This window comes from Gavialis gangeticus, unplaced genomic scaffold, assembly GCF_001723915.1.
Source record: "Gavialis gangeticus isolate Ggan-Ray unplaced genomic scaffold, GavGan_comp1, whole genome shotgun sequence".
Classification (NCBI taxonomy): domain Eukaryota; kingdom Metazoa; phylum Chordata; order Crocodylia; family Gavialidae; genus Gavialis; species Gavialis gangeticus.
Genome location: NW_017729030.1, coordinates 52,874,901 through 52,891,126, shown reverse-complemented (window position 1 = coordinate 52,891,126; position 16,226 = coordinate 52,874,901). Strand labels below are relative to the sequence as shown.

The 16,226-nt window shown below is 40.7% G+C and overlaps 1 long non-coding RNA gene across 1 annotated transcript in view; it reads right to left on the bottom strand.

The window, feature by feature from the left end:
* LOC109301216 overlaps positions 1–16,226 on the bottom strand; it is a 75,585-nt gene that overhangs the window by 41,859 nt on the left and 17,500 nt on the right. The window contains exon 2 of the long non-coding RNA XR_002098472.1: positions 12,067–12,194. This is a non-coding gene — a long non-coding RNA (uncharacterized LOC109301216). The remainder of the gene's footprint in view (positions 1–12,066; positions 12,195–16,226) is intronic.

Below are 16,226 nucleotides of genomic sequence, written 5' to 3'. Positions count from 1 at the left end.
GGACCTGAACCTGTTCAGCCTTCAAAAGAGAAGGCTGAGGGGGGATCTTGTGGCCTGTTATAAACTGGTTAGGGGGGATCAGCAGGCGCTGGGGGAGTCCCTGTTCCCCCGAGCGCCGCAAGGAGTGACCAGGAACAATGGTCACAAGCTGGCGGAGGGAAGGTTTAAGTTGGACATCAGGAGGCGCTACTTCATGGTCAGGGCGGCTAGAGTCTGGAACCAGCTTCCAAGTGAGGTGGTGCAGGCTCCCACCCTGGGGGTTTTTAAGAGGAGGTTGGATGACCACCTTACTGGGTGCTCTTCCTGCCATGGCAGGGGGGTCGGACTAGATGATCTGCTCAGGTCCCTTCTGACCCTAGAAACTATGAAACTATGAAGTCTAAGAGATTTTCATTTCTTAAGGCTGTGTGTAGCACTGCCCTAACTATATTTCTGTTCTTGTCTCTTATAAAAATGACTTCCCTCGGGTCCTTTCCAATTCACCAGTGATGCCAGTCTCACCACTTCATTTCTCTTCGCACTTTTATTCCCTTTTTCCCCTCATATACATTCCAGCACTAAGCCTGTAATGTTCTCCTTCCTTGGGGTGCCAACCCAAGGTATCTTTTATGTTATCATTCAAAAACTTCTAGAAAGCCCAATTCTCCCAAGAGGCCCCATTTGCAAACTAATGATGATATAAAGATATTGTCTTCTCGGTGCAGTATATTCTTTCATTATAAAAATCCAACCCAAAACACTCCTTCAACATCTGGTTTTCCCAGTGTGCATGTCTGACTTTGTCTGATTTATAGAGGAGGAGATCCCTAGGCCAGAGACTCTTCTGGTTTCATTATCTTTTACAGGTTACAGTAGTAAACAAATAATTGGTGATACTATTTGTGCAGTCCATTATAGTGTCCTCCACGGTTCAGTCCCTTCTATTCTTCTTCATCCCTTCTATACCTCTCTTCACCCTAGATCATCTTGTTGGTATTCACTTGTGCCTGTTACTTCTGTAAGGATGATACACAAATTCCTCTGCTGTTTTGTCATCATTTCTACAATTTCTGCCTGCTTCAGTGTTAACTACTGGCCCCTCTGTAGCTTCCTTCACTTCAGTGTCTCCAGTTCAATAGGCACATTTAAATCTCTCAAACTTTACTTTGGCTCTAATTTAACATTCACTTCATACTATTAGCTTCGACTATGGATTTTTGTTTTTATACTATATTTTCCAGGACTGTAAGACTGTCACTTCCAAAGCACCATTCCCCTAGCCAACTGACTCCCCAAATCCACCATTTGCTTCTTCACGTCACTTTGTCCTATGTACTGCAATCTCCATGTTCATAACCACACTACATCCCAAATAAACCTATTTGTGGGAAAGAAGCACTCATCCTACACCTAGAAACTTAATGATGTCATTCCCACCTACAAAATCTGCACTCACTTCATATCCATTTCAGAATCCACTATACCCCCACATGCATCTTAAAACTCCATTCAAAAATCCTTTAAGATGCTTCATGTCTCTTTTCCTACATCTTTAAGTTCTCTAACCCACTATGCTCCATAAACCCTAGATGTCTTTCTGTACATACTCCACTTTCAGAGAATCATCTCAGGTGCAGGACTGCAGTGGAAAGGGGTACTTCATGCTACCTTTCCAGCTTCTGCATCTTGCAGAAATTTCAGGAGCTTGGAAGAGCTGGAAGATTGCTGTTCTTTGGCTACATGACAAGGGCTCAGCTTTTTCTCCTGGCATGGGCACTTGGCACACCTATGGACGGAGCTTCCACCACTTCTCTGTTTAACCTGTTCCAGTGTTTTACTACCCTCCTAGTGAGAAAAGTCTTCCTAATATCTAACCTAAACTTCCCTTGCTGCAACTTGTGACCATTGCTCCTTGTTCCGTCATGTGCCACCACTGAGAACAGTCTAACTCCATCCTCTTTCGAACCCCCTTCAGGTACTTAAAGGTTGCTATTAAATCCCCTCTCAGTCTTCTCTTCTCCAAACTAAATGAGCCCAGTTCCCTCAGCCTCTCCTCCTAAGTCATGTGACCCAGCCCCTGAACCATTTTTCTTGCCCTCCGCTGGACTCTCTCCAAGTTGCTCACATCCTTTCTGTAGTGGGGGCCCCAAAACTGAACACAGTACTCCAGATGTAGCCTCACCGGTGCTGAATAGAGGGGAAGAATCCAATACACCTACCAATGCAGCCCAATATGCCATTAGCCTTCTTTGCAACAAGGGCACACTGCTGGCTCATCTTCAGCTTATTGTCCGCTGTAACCCTCATGTCGTTTTCTGCAGAGCGGTACTGGTGCATGGGATTGTTCCATCCTAAGTGCAGGACTTTGCATTTGTCCTTGTTGAACCTTATGAGATTTCTTTTGGCCCAATCCTCCAATTTGTCTAGATCACTCTGAATCCTAGCCCTACCCTCCAGTGTATCTATTACTACCCCCAGCTTGGTGTCATCTGCAGACTTGCTGAGGATACACTCTATGCCATCTTCCAGGTCACTGATGAAGGTATTGAACAAAACTGGCCCCAGGACTGACTCTTGGGGCACTCCACTTGATACTGGTGCCAACGAGACATCAAACCATTGATTTCTACCCACTGAGCCTGACGTTCCAGCCTGTTTTCTATCCACCTTACAGTCCATTCATCTAACCCATACTTCCTTAGCTTCCCTGCAAAAATGTTGCGCAATACCATATCAAAAGCCTTGCTAAAATCAAGGGATACCAGATCCACCAGTCTCCCTGCATCCACAATGCAGTCACCTCATCATAGAAGGCAATCAGGTTGGTCAGAAATGACTTGCCCCTAGTGAATCCATGCTGAATGCTCCTAATCACCCTTTTCTTCTCCAGTGCTTAGAAATGGATTCCTTGAGGATCTGCTCCATGATTTTTCCAGGGGCTGAGGCGAGGCTGACTGGTCTGTAGTCCCCTGTATCCCCTTTTTTCCCTTTCTTAAATAGGGGTACTATGTTTGCCCTTCTCCAATCATCCAGGACCTCTCCTGATAGCCATGAGTTTTCTAAGATATGGCCAATGGCTCTGCGATCTCAGCAGCCAACTCCCTCAGCACTCTCAGGTGCATCCCATCTGGCTACATGGATTTCTGTATGTCCAGCTTTTCTCAATTATTACATATATTACAGGAGTCTGCAGTTATGGCCTTGTGCAGTCCAGGATTTAGCCCCAGGTCTCTCCACAATGCACTGTGGACTCTTCTTTTTCACACCACTAACCAGAAACGCTTGCCTGTGTCTAAGGACAGACTGCAGCATAGCACAGAGATTGATACCTTAGGAACAGAAAAGATGCCTTAAGTCAGACCACAGATAAATCTAACACAGTACTCTGGATCTCACAGTAGCAGAGTGGACACTAAGGGAAGACTACATTTGAAGGAACAATCCACATAGATTTGTCTCCTGCCCTACTTCTCTTACAGTTCCAGCATTCAGAGACCAAGGAAGTCCTGATCTGGAGGTTGTACTACTAACTATTATGTTGAGTACCTACTGATGGACCTGTCTTCCATAAAAGTTCCCCATTCTGCTTTCATTTCCACTTACCAATGCCACATCTCAAAAGCCTGCGTACCTAATGGCAGGCATAGATGCTGACCATCTGGGAAATGTACTGAAGTAAGTATATAAGAGAAGGCTGAGGGGGGACCTGGTGACTGTCTATAAACTCACTAGGGGGGACCAGAAGGGTTTGGGGGAGACACTGTTTCCCCTAGTGCCCCCTGGCATAACAAGGAATAATGGACACAAGTTACTGGAGAGTAGGTTTAGATTAGACATGCGTAAGAACTACTTCACATCTAGGGCGGCTAGGATCTGGAACCAACTTCCAAGGGAAGTGGTGCTGGCTCCTACCCTGGGGGTCTTTAAGAAGAGTCTTGATGCCAACCTGGCTGGACTCATTTGAGTCCAGTTTTTCTCCTGCCCAGGCAGGGGGTCGGACTTGAAGATCTACAAGGTCCCTTCTGACCCTACTTCTACGATTCTATGATAAGAAAGACTCTTCTTTAAAACCAAATTATTTATTTGAAACTTACTGGCCAGTATCATAGTCTGTCTGATATGGTTAGTTTTGCTGCATTAGTAGGTCAGAATTTGAAGATTATTTCAGTGATCCAGGCACTATAATAATTAGCGCATGCATTAAGGTGAGGCAGGTTTTCCCATTTCACTCAGGATCACAAGGTTGCTTTTGGCTTGTTTTCTTTTTGCAATGGCTAGGTCACTTTCTGCATTTGTGCCATCCCTGAGTGCATGAAAAAACAGGCATAGACATGGTATGAGACCTTTAGAAAGCATCTAAGTGACTTATAAATAGAGCTGGCCAGAAACTTGAATTTCCATTTCCATAGAATATCGGAAGATTTCTATAAAATATTAATCTCTAAAGGAACAGAACCTGGAATTTCAACATTTCCTGCAGAATGGGAATTCCAAAATAAATAACTAAATAATAATTGAATAATAAATAAATAATTTGTTTTGCAATTCTGAAATGGGTTTAAGGCTTCCTGGCCTGTTGGCAGCAAGCCTTGATTTCAGGATCGGTCACAGGATGACGGCTGCCCCAGGGTGTGGGGTCCCCAAGAGCCCCAATCCCAGTCAGTTTGGAGGGTTACTCTGAAGCTGGCCAATCTGGGAGTCTCGACTACCTAAAAACCAACTCCAAAGTTATGAGCTCTCAGAATCCAGGCTACTGAGGAATCATGAGCCTGGCACCAGGGGTTTTCAGGCTCTCACCTCTCCTGCCTCCTGTCAGATGGGTTGCCAAGAAGTCTGCAAGCTAAGCTGACTATTGAGGAGCCAGGAAGGCAAACTGGCAGGAAACCAAACAGGTTTCATCAAAAGAATTCCTGAAGAATATTTCAGTCCAGACAGACTGGCTTTTTGGTGGGGGAGGGAGGAAAGGAACCTGTCAGAAAATTTCTAAATCAGCGTTCCTTAGGAGCACAAATCCTATTAATGCTGAAACTTGTGCTCCTAATTCACTTAGACAATTCAGAAAATTCCATCCTCAGACAATAATTAGTATGGAAAAAAAATCCGAGGGGAGGAGGGATTCAGAACTGTAGGGGATCTAAAATCACAGCACTGCACTCAATTCTTTTTAGCAGATTTCTTTCTGCAACAACAGATTACTGTACCTAAAGGAATTTCAAGTCATTGACAGCTCTTTAGTACCAACGGAAGCAAGTGAGTTCTAATTTCACAATATGAAGCTTATCGCGGACTGTTAGGTACTTGTCAGAGGGCAACATTTTTGGGATGCTTAGTGCTAACATTTCCTTGCACTTTACAGTTGTTTCAAATTCTACACAAAAGGCATTCATAGTTTTCTGACAATCCATCTTCATTTTGCTTATTATTAGATAGCCTGTGAATATCCATAAATGTAATATGTGAGACAGCCAAGAAACTTGCAATGAATGGCTTCCTCTGATATTAGGGGAAAAGGAAACATGCACATTTGTGTCACGTTAGCAGAATTAAAAATATTCAAAAAAGGTTTTCAAAAGCATTCTTTATGTGTTTGAGTGCTTTCCCCCTCATATGCAATATTTGATTGCATGAGAAGTTACGTCGATGTAACAGCGCTTAACTGAAAAACCATGCAAAAATTTAAACTGGGCTAGTAATAGTAATCCCCAAGAGACAAAACAACATCTCAAGGTGTAAAAAATATTATAAAATTATAGTTTCTACACTGTGCAATCTTCTTACCTGTAAGATAAGAATTTACCAGATTAAGTCAGTTGTGTGGCCACAAGGCACAATGCAATAAATATTCCATTACCTAAATCATTTTATATCTAAGCAAACAGAAAATGTAAATACACTTGCATTAGCATCCAGTGCTAATGTAAACATTGTGCTACTGATGGCAGAATAATACTGCAGCTGTCCATACTGTGTATGATTGCAATATTGGGTCAGCCATTTATCAAGCTGCCTTTTCTATTTAAAATATATTAAACACATGCATACACTTTGTACTGTGCAGTAGCTACAAAAACAAGTTATATTTTCTTGCTATTTGTTATCTGCCATCTATGCAAAAAATGGAAGCTGAAGGGTTATAATAAATCATATTTTTATAACTGGGTTTCCATTCACAATTCATTCTTCTCTTTTATTATTTCTATTGCTTAACAACTGATTATCTGTGGCTTAAATCCAGGTGATAACAATGATTAGTTATTTTTAGAGTGCTTTGAAAAAGTAAAATTCTAAGTCAACGGGACAGTTAACCAGTTCAGGGTTTCATCTTTTAGGTGTTCATTTGAATTTTTATCACTTTCTTGTTGAAATGAAAGCCAGGAGAGCCACACCACCTGAGGTGGTAATTTCATCAGATCTCATAAACAGCCAGTCCTTACTATTCTGTGTATGAGTACTCCCAGGAAAACTTCACGTCACAGGAAGGACTACTGAGAATTCAGCAGGTGAAATCAAATGCACATCAAAGCCCCAACACAAAGAAAGGGGGCACTAGAATACCCGAGGGTTAGATGCAGGAGATGTAAGCCTGAGGTGCCCACCACTTTGGGCCGCTGAAGATCCCACAGCATTTTTCAGAAGAAAAGGGGGATGTTATGCAGGCTGTATTCTCATTAACTACATTCTGCCTACTTAAAATTCTTTCAGTAATTGTTGATGGACACAGAATTCTTCATTTCTCCTAAACCCACCAAATAGGGCTGCTGGAGTAGGAAGCATATTCTGCCATGAGATGCTGCACTTCATAGATGAGTGTTGCCATCAAATTGCCATCATTTATCACTATCCAAACATATTTATATCACTGTTATGTCAGTCACAAAGATACTTGGCAACTGTTTGAACACCCTTAAAGATGGCCTTGTCAAAATTAGGATGGTCTGGTATTCAATGGTCAATGATACACGAACACATTAAAAAGTCAACTGGTGAGGCCAACTAACCCAGCTCCAAAGCAGATACAGTAGTAAATGGTGATCTGTTCATGGCAACCATTGTATTATTAATTTTGTTTTCATTCATATTACAGCAGGATCTACTTTTGCATGGAATCACTGAAATGAGAACAAATGGATGGTAAATATGGCAACAAAATGAGCTGAGAATTTTTCCCACCCATCTAACACATAGCTGAACTCTTCTTTCTCGTATCATCACAACCATAGCTCTTTTTCAGAAAATAAAGCTAAATAAAAGCTATACTTGTTATTCCCACAGCTCCAAGATAATAGCATTTAATTACAGAATTGATATGCCACCAGTATTGTAAAAAATGCACTGGCCTGCAATAAAACAATTGCATTTATTAAAAAAAAAAACCAAACTAACATGGTATCATAGAATGTCACAGAGTAAGCAAAGCCTGCAATTTTATTTACTCTCTCGCCTCCCAGGAACAGGGAACCAGTAAAGCAATTTCAAAAAGATTATTGGGCATTAATGCTTTTAGTACTTTAGAAGACATTTCTCATAGGAACACTGACACTGTATCTTAGGGAAAGGAGCCGATAATTGAAGAACGAATGGCTTGGCACCAAAAGATATACAAACATTTTCTAGAGCTTTTCCAGAGAAATTGACTTAATTAGCATTTTTTAAAAATCACTTTAGTGATCCTTATAAAAATGTATTTATTCCCATAAAAGCCATAATACTGATAGGGTAAAACAGGCATAATCCAGAGAACCTTCTTTGTCAGCATAGATGTCCAAATGTAATATACCTATGCGGTATTTAAACAGGGTTTAAGATTTTCTGATACTAGAGATGCATGGAAATCTGGATGAAGTATTTTAAGCTATTTTAGTGTTAGTGTTAAATCTTTTTCATTAAAGAAATTTAGGGAGGAAAATATGTTTAGGATAATTCATACAGAATATGTAATAGATCTAACTATATATAGCGCTTCCCTCCCTACATTCATTGCTAAACAGGAACATACATTTTTTATAAATATAATATAAAAGCCCTCTCACTGTCATTTGTGCATGAAGGCTGAGTAGGTCCTAATATAAAGCAAATAACTGACCTAGCAATGGGTAGATTTGGTTTGGCTTTCTTTACAGAAGTGGCTGCAGGTTCACACAGATGTGTTTGCCACACAGGATTAAAAAGGTGAAGGAAAGTTACTTGGAAAGAAAGAAAGGAAGTCATTTTCCTAAAAGAATATTTAAAATTGACAGCAAATTCCTGTGTGTGCTTAGCTGAGTTTGCCTGGGCCTGACATCATGATTGCACCTATGCAAAGAAACTCATTCCCCAAGCCCCCTCCAGGCCTCATCGCTCAGCAGTGTTACAGTTTTGACAGTTGAGGGAGACTGTCTCAAGAAAGTCTTATTAATTTCTGAGGTGAAATGCCAGAGATTGACACTTGTGGTTATTTCAGACAATAAGACCATTCTAATGGTGCTAAGGAAGAAGTGGAATAGAAATGGGGTTTGACCTTTTATGTGCATTATAATGGTGGATCACATTGAACCACCACTGTGGTCCATGTGTCGCTGGAATCATTCTAGGGTCTGTGCTTTACTGCATGTGGGCACCAGCCTAGTAGTGACACGCATTAAAGGGAAAATGGAGCAATCCCCACATTTAAACTCAAGTTGCTTTGATGTTAGCGTTCCATCGGTGCATCTCAGAAGATCCCCAAATGCTGAAATCTATCGCTGATGAATGCCGATAGACAAGGAAGTCTCACAATGCTACCGATTCTGCAGCAACAAGATGCCTCCACCTGCTGGGACTCATCCATCAGAAGTTGAGAGGCAAAAGTTTCTGTCTCTGTATCAGTCTGGCTGGGTGGGAGGTGGGGAGTTACTGAAGACACTCCTCTCACTCTGTTTAGAGGAGACTCCCATCCTCCAAACTGCAATTACTCTACAAACGTGCAATAGTTCTGAACATGCAGCCTCTGCCAAACTGAGCCCCCACCTACATCCACGTGGCACAATAAAGAGGTATGAGGCAACTGGGCATAGTAGTTATATTCTCCTTTGTGAGTACTACAGTCCAGCCAAGCACGGAAAACAAGGCAGAGTCAAGGGACTGTGGAAGGTCCTGGATTTGCTTTCACTGAGCCTCCTTATCTTCATTGTTAAACACAGCTATGCTACTTACTCCTTAAAACTACACTCCTGGGAGGTCACAATTTTAAGAATTATGAAGAAACATAAGAAAAAGCAACTAAAACTCATCATAAGAAAAAGTAACTAAAATTAGACAAATGCACTACAGGTAGATCATTGGTAAAGTCAAGTTCAGAGGGAAAGAGTATGCAAGCAAACACTTTACAGAGAGCCTGAGTTTACTCAGTATGAAGACTGCTTGCTTTCTAATGGCTCATCTTCACGTGGAGGTTTTTTTGTGGACAATGTGCAAGTGTGTGTGTATATGCTTGAGTAAATGCCAAAAAGGTGAGATCATACAGATAGCATAATCCTATTTCTCTTTAGATCAGTGCTGAGATTTCATTTTTTCAAAAAAAACAAACCCTATGCAGTATTTTTGGTTGGTGTCCCAGGAAACACTGTCCCACTGCTAGGACCTATGCATTTTGCAATTTTTCTTGTAGCACATCATGGGAAGATGACTGGAATTCTGGGAATTGGGACTAAGCAATATTTCACAACTCTTCTCCTGGTACCTCAAGATTAATCTATCAATACCCTTTTCCAGCCACTGGCAGCCAGCTTGGAATTCTGCCAGTCATCAATACATAGAGGTTGCTGTACCTCTATTTCCAGCTGCACAGCTGGGTGGCTTTGGGAGTCAGCTGCTTTGCTGCCAAGGCAAGCTGGATAGTGAAATACTAATCTACTCATGAATGGACTTTTCCTAGAGCATCTTCTTTTAGTAGATCATTGCTTCTGGGCCAAGAAGGTAAAACTGACCAGCAAGAAATGATAATGATGGAAACCTGGAATGACCCACTATGATGAAAAAGGTCACTTTCCTAGAAGTCTGTGCAGAATTCATCCCAGAGCTGTAGCAGCAAATTACCAAAACTCGAGCTCTCATTGAAAAGAGCAGAGAAATGTTTGGCTATTTCCAGCCAGAGTCTTGCCATCCCTGATGGTTTCCAGTCAGTTTGGTGTTGATGGATTGACTTGCATGGCTGTTGTCAGTCAGGCATGCTCTGTTATAAAGGGGATGCTGATAAGCTGGCTCAGAAAGCTTGACAATTCATGGGAGATTATTGATAGAGTTGCATGGCTGAAGTTCGCAATTTGTATTTGGGCCAGAGATGGATCCAAGTGCCTATACTTTACACCCCCACCATCTGATTTTCAAGGTAGAAGATTTACCAATATCTATATTGGGTAGTTTGAAAGCGTCTATGACACCAGTATCTTTAGAAATTCAGGTCTCTTTTCTTCCAAGGTAACTTCTGCTTCCAGGACCATTATGAAAATTAATAGTGCTGTTTTTCACCCTGTATTCCAGGTGACCCAAATTGGAAACAACTACTAGTATGCAAGCATTGAAATAGGAGGCATGTGATGTCCAGGCTAAGTGACTCCAGAAAAATGCAGGGCACACAGGAGAACAGACAAGTTAATCCAGTAGGGAAGCAATGACATGTTGGACAGCAGTGGGGGATGCCCAGAGGCAGAAAAGTTCATTTAAAGTACCACTGCATTTACACAAATTTGTTCCAGATGAACGCAACCCCAAATATACTTGACACACTTAGTCAATTTACTAAACATGGCTAGATAATTTGGAGAAAAAGAATAAAAAGAACTGGATTATGGGGACACAAAGCATTTTCATCTGAAACCCAGTATTTAACATGTAATACAAGCACGTGCAATGCACACAGATACACACATTTAGACAAGCCTTAATTTATAACCACAGGAGAAAGGACGGGAGGGTAAAGCAGTAAATCACATCACTGATGATTTCATATCCTGTTATCAAAAGGATCTTATTAATTCTTCCCTTGTAGCCATGTCTTCTATTCCAACTGAATTTTTCCCTGTCTGCTCCTTTTTTTCCCCCTTCTCATCCTTCCCCAGGGCAATTACTCTTCTTTCTTTTCCTTCCCTCTTACCCTAAAACTCACTCTCTCTCACTACCTGCCTTTCTTTCCTCATCATCTCTCTATCTAGTCCTTAACCTTCCATGTTCTTGTTCTATTATTTATTTTTATTATTGTAGTCAGCCAAAATCAGGGGACAATTGTGCAAACTTCAAATAAGGAATTCACACAGGGGCTGCCTCTTACAATCTGAACAGAAATGGGCAGAGAACACAGAGAAGGGAAAGAAAGATGAATTCTTGCAGAAATTCCACAGGTTTGGGTTCCATTTTCTTAAATATAATGTTTAGGACCAGTTCTGCCCGTGGGTTATTGCCCCCTGAAGAGATTAAATAGGTCCTCCCTTGAACAGCTCTAGGCTTACAGGTGCTGTTATGAGATGTCACTCAGACAGATTCTCACTTATTGCCCTATCCCATGCTTACCATAACCACATCTCAGGCCCTAGACTATTATGGCGAAGGCTGATAAATGGTCTCCATACAGTATAAGCGTACCTAGAAATGAGTCAATGTGATCAGCTACTTCTGACTTTTAGATGCAGAAAGCTCCTCTCAGACTGCAGCAGTGCACTAGATGGGCACATGACAAAAGAAACATATATGTATTAGCTCAGAACAAAGTGCTGTCTTTGGGTGAGCGAACCCAAATAACTTTTATGAACTTTGGCCCACCTGATGCACATATTGCAATAATAATCATTTTCATTTCTACAACACCTTAGAGCCAAATGGCTCAAGTCAGAGAAGTGCTATATCCTTGTGGAAGGATGGGGAGACTGAACAAAGGGCAGGTCCAGCATTGCCATTGGAGCTGTTGTACCTCTCACCTACTTAGGAGCTGCTGGGGATCAGATCAATCTCAGCACTCAGGACTAACCCTCTGTTTCAGTGGTCCTTTCGGCTGATGCAGTGACATATCAGCACTGTGGGACAAATTAATCTTCAGCATGCCCCTCCCCATCTTTCCCATATAAGACCACTACCTACCTTGTCCATATGGTCCTGGGAGAGGCTGCTGTGAAAGCTGGAAAGGGGCTAATTCTCACTGGCAGGAATTCATCCAGGTTGAGGGCCAGGGCCACTTTTCTCTGCAGAAGGGATGGCTTTCAGTTTTGCTAAAGGGAAAACAATGAAGCTTTGTACCATCATTTAAAATAGGAGCTTAAGAGGACCTAGATCAGACAACAAAATCTGCTTAGGATAGCAAATGTGAAAACTATGCATCTATCGATGAGAGACAGGATTGTAATTCTGTCAAGGCCAGGTGAAGGGCAGGTTAGGGACAGCACGGAGCAATCCAATTAGGTTAGACTAGCTAGGGTAAAATTTACAATGGCCATCAATCCTCATGCTTTAAGGCATAAACTGAGCACCATCTGGGGTCAGAAAGAAATATTCCCCTCTGGTACACTATCACACAATTGGCTGCATGTATTTCTTCCTCTGAATCATCATGTATTGGCCACTGTCAGAGACAGGATACGAGACTATATGGATCAGTGCTCTGTTCCGGTGCAGCAGTTTCTACGTTGTTCATTTTCTTTACAGTCTTCGCAGATTACCACCAAGTTATTTATACTGTAGCAGTCATTTCCTCAACAGATTGTATTAGTTTTCTAATTCTACAACTACCACGGACAGCAACTCAACTGATTCCAATAACTTATCCAATGCAGTATATTATATTTTTATGGGGTCTTAGTGATGTACTAGTTTTGGAAAACAAATCTCACACTTTAAACTTAATTACCTGTATTTTTAAATTATACATAAAAAATACTGCACATTACCCAGCACTCAATACAACAATAGTGATAACATGAAGAAACAGCATCAATGATCTTTAAAAACGTAATTTAGGATTCAGCTTTGAATTTATTTTAAAGGAAAGATGTAAGTATTGTCTTCATGGCTGAGATTTATTAACACTCTGCCTTTCCATTATCCAAGCATCTCACTTGCCCTAGAGCACATCTGTAAAGCAAAGACAGTGAGAGACTGCATGAGTTTTCTATATCCATAAATTACTGATGTTGCTCTGAGCCACTCATCTATCAAGACAATTTTCCATAAGACCAGGACTAACCTGTAAAGTATTTGGCCTGGGAGAGGATATTGAACAATAATTAGTAAATGCATAGTTTTAAGACTATTTGTTTTACAGAAGATGTTTTCATTCCTGACCTAAAACCCTTTGACACTGTCTGACAGAAGAGGGGGGAGCAAATCAAATACCAAATAGCACTTCTGAGTAGTAAAACAAAGCTTTAGTTTAATATCTCCTAGGACCCCCCCAGCACATGGTCCCCTATAAAGATACAACAGTTCATACCTCTGTGGCAAAGAATGTGTGTGTGTAATTGCATGACTAATTGTATTCGTTTTCTTAACTTGTAGAGAACCAGACACTAAACAACATTTCAACTAACAACATTACTCATTTCCCATATTTTGCACATTGTATCTTAAACATAAAGATATATTACTTGTGTCTACTCAGAAACAGGACCATATCTAACACATTAAGTGCTTATTCTGCAATTTAAGTCCACGAAATAAAAGACAGATCAAGAAATCTACATAGCAAAACTCAGAAGACAGATTTAAAAAGAAACATGTTTGCCATTATAAAGCCCAGTTACTGTATCTGAAAACTCCCGCTTCTACAGGCAACTTAGAAATGAATATATGCTGAAAAAGAAGATAATGTGATTAGGAACAGCTTTTCAGCCATGGAGCCTTTTCAAGGATGTGAAAAATATAGAACATGACTTAGCTGAATAGGAAGTGGAAAAAACAGTACTTGGGAGAGATAAAAGAAAAAGAGAGAAGCATGAGTACTTAATGTCAATCTTTTGCTTATCCTAAGTAGAAGGTAAATATTATGCTTCTGTTACCTTTAGAGCTGCAAAAATAATGAAGCTTTGATTTACAGAAAATGTCCTTTTTCACTGCTGATTTGCATTTCGAAATCAGTACAGTAAAATGTACTGGCTTACCCCTGGGTTCTCTCCTGTATAATCTTCACAAAAATCATTGTTCAGGTTTGTTTTTCAAAATGATGTTATTAAGATGAAACCACAGATCTTAACCACATTTTAATTGCATGAGACAGGGATTTTTTTTCCCTTCAGATGCAGAAAATGTTGGTGAAAGAATGATCACTTCAATCCTGGTCCAACTGAGGCAAATGGGACAGCAAACAGAACAGAAGTAAGTGTAATACAGCATGCAGCAATATTTCCCCATACTCAAGTGAAGAATATTTGCTGAATCAAGAGAGAAGAGGAAATACAACAGAGCAGGAAAGGCCATCTTTCATAGAATTACTATCAGCTAGAAATCAAATATTTTAATTTCCAGGGGTCCTTATCACAGCTCTGTGGAATCTTCCCAAGTTTCTCAACTACTCATATTACATTTAATAATGTACAAAATCTTCAAAATGGGGTGCCTAATTGTTAGGTTTCTATGTCCATATGTGGGTGCTTGCTGAGCTGGTTTTGCAGCAGCACTGAACACTTAGAAGCTCTTACTGAAATTACTAGAGGCTGCTTAATTCTCACCAGTTTTGGAAAAAAACAGGCTGCTTATTTTGGAATTTGATTTTAAACACTTCTTGAAAATCTTGGGTAGTCATGGTACAGTTAAAGGACTGAAAGAGATTCCCTTTGGAGTCCATCTGTGCTGCTATTTAATAGATTGCAATACCTGCTGCAGAGAAACAGGCACTGCCTCCATTTCAAGCATGAGAACACTCTTCCCCTCACATCCTAAGCCTTTGAGATTTTGGGGAGCAAGAGACCAGAGCTAGCATCATACCTAAAGCTCTTGCATAGCAGCACAAATCAGTGCCAACAGGACACAGGGCAAGCCCTTGAAATAAAAAAGGTATATGCTTAGCTCAGCCCATTCACTTTAGTCCTTGAATTTAAAACAACGGTGTTTATCACATAGATGAAAAACTGCAAACCCTTGGTGAACTGGTGTGCCTGGTGTTACCAGCATAATACATTATCAGCTCAGAAAGAAAGACCACAGACTTTACTTTTTCCTCAGTGCTACGTGAACTGTTTTTTTTTCCTTCCTTTTTTCACTCTCCAGAAATAGCTAGTAGGATTGACAAAAAAATACCAGGAAACGCTCAAACATCTTTCTATTTTAGCAGGATCTAGTCTAAATACAGCACAAGGATGTATGTAGTGAAGCCCAGAGATAATATTTACATGGTTAAAACCAAAACCTGGTAGGGTACTAAATCACTCTGAATGCAAAGAAATGGGAGGCACATTTTAAGAGAGGCAAAGACTTTGATCCACTGCATCTCTCATCAAGAGCAGAATCTGTGAAAACACATAAAAATGTGTTTTGTGTCCCCTCAGGAAACTGAAATACTATTAATTAAAAAACAGATTTTGCCTTTTGATCCTCCTAATAATTCCAACTCTCTCTCTCAGGCATGCACATACAGTGATAAGACACAACACAGGGCTTAGGTCACCATTGCTAAAGGCATTATTTTCTGTAACCTTTCCCTCCCACGGAGCTAGGAAGAGCTTGCAGCTCATGTCTGTCATCACTGAATATTATCCCCCTCACATACATACAGATATCCATTAATAAGGAATGTGGTTGACCTGGCAACAGAATGTTAATTTCCTAATTTATCCACCATTTATTTTAATAATATTTGTTTCAGCTAAGTAGAAAATGGATCTGGCATTACAAATTTGGCATATGTCTAGTCATATCAAGTATAAAAGACAATCCTGAATCCATTCCACATCCTGAGGTCTACTCTGCTGTCATGCATGTGCAGAGATGTGTATCAACAGGAGAAATAGACCTGCTAGAATCAAAATCCCTTCCATCTGTTTACAACTTGATACTGCTTCATTACCTTTTTTTCAGTGGTTTATTGGCATCAGAAGTGTTGAAATCAAATGATTTCAGTCCAAAAATCAGTGCAGATGGGACAGTAGGAACTGATCAGGGGACAATGAGGGGCATGTCCAGGACTGACCAATACCCCAGCAATTCTATGCCAAAGCAAGACCCAAAGGCTAGGTACTAGGGCTGTGCGAAGCTTTGGGTGGCGATTCGATTCGGAGGAGATTTGGCCTGATTCAGTGGCCGAATCTCCGAAT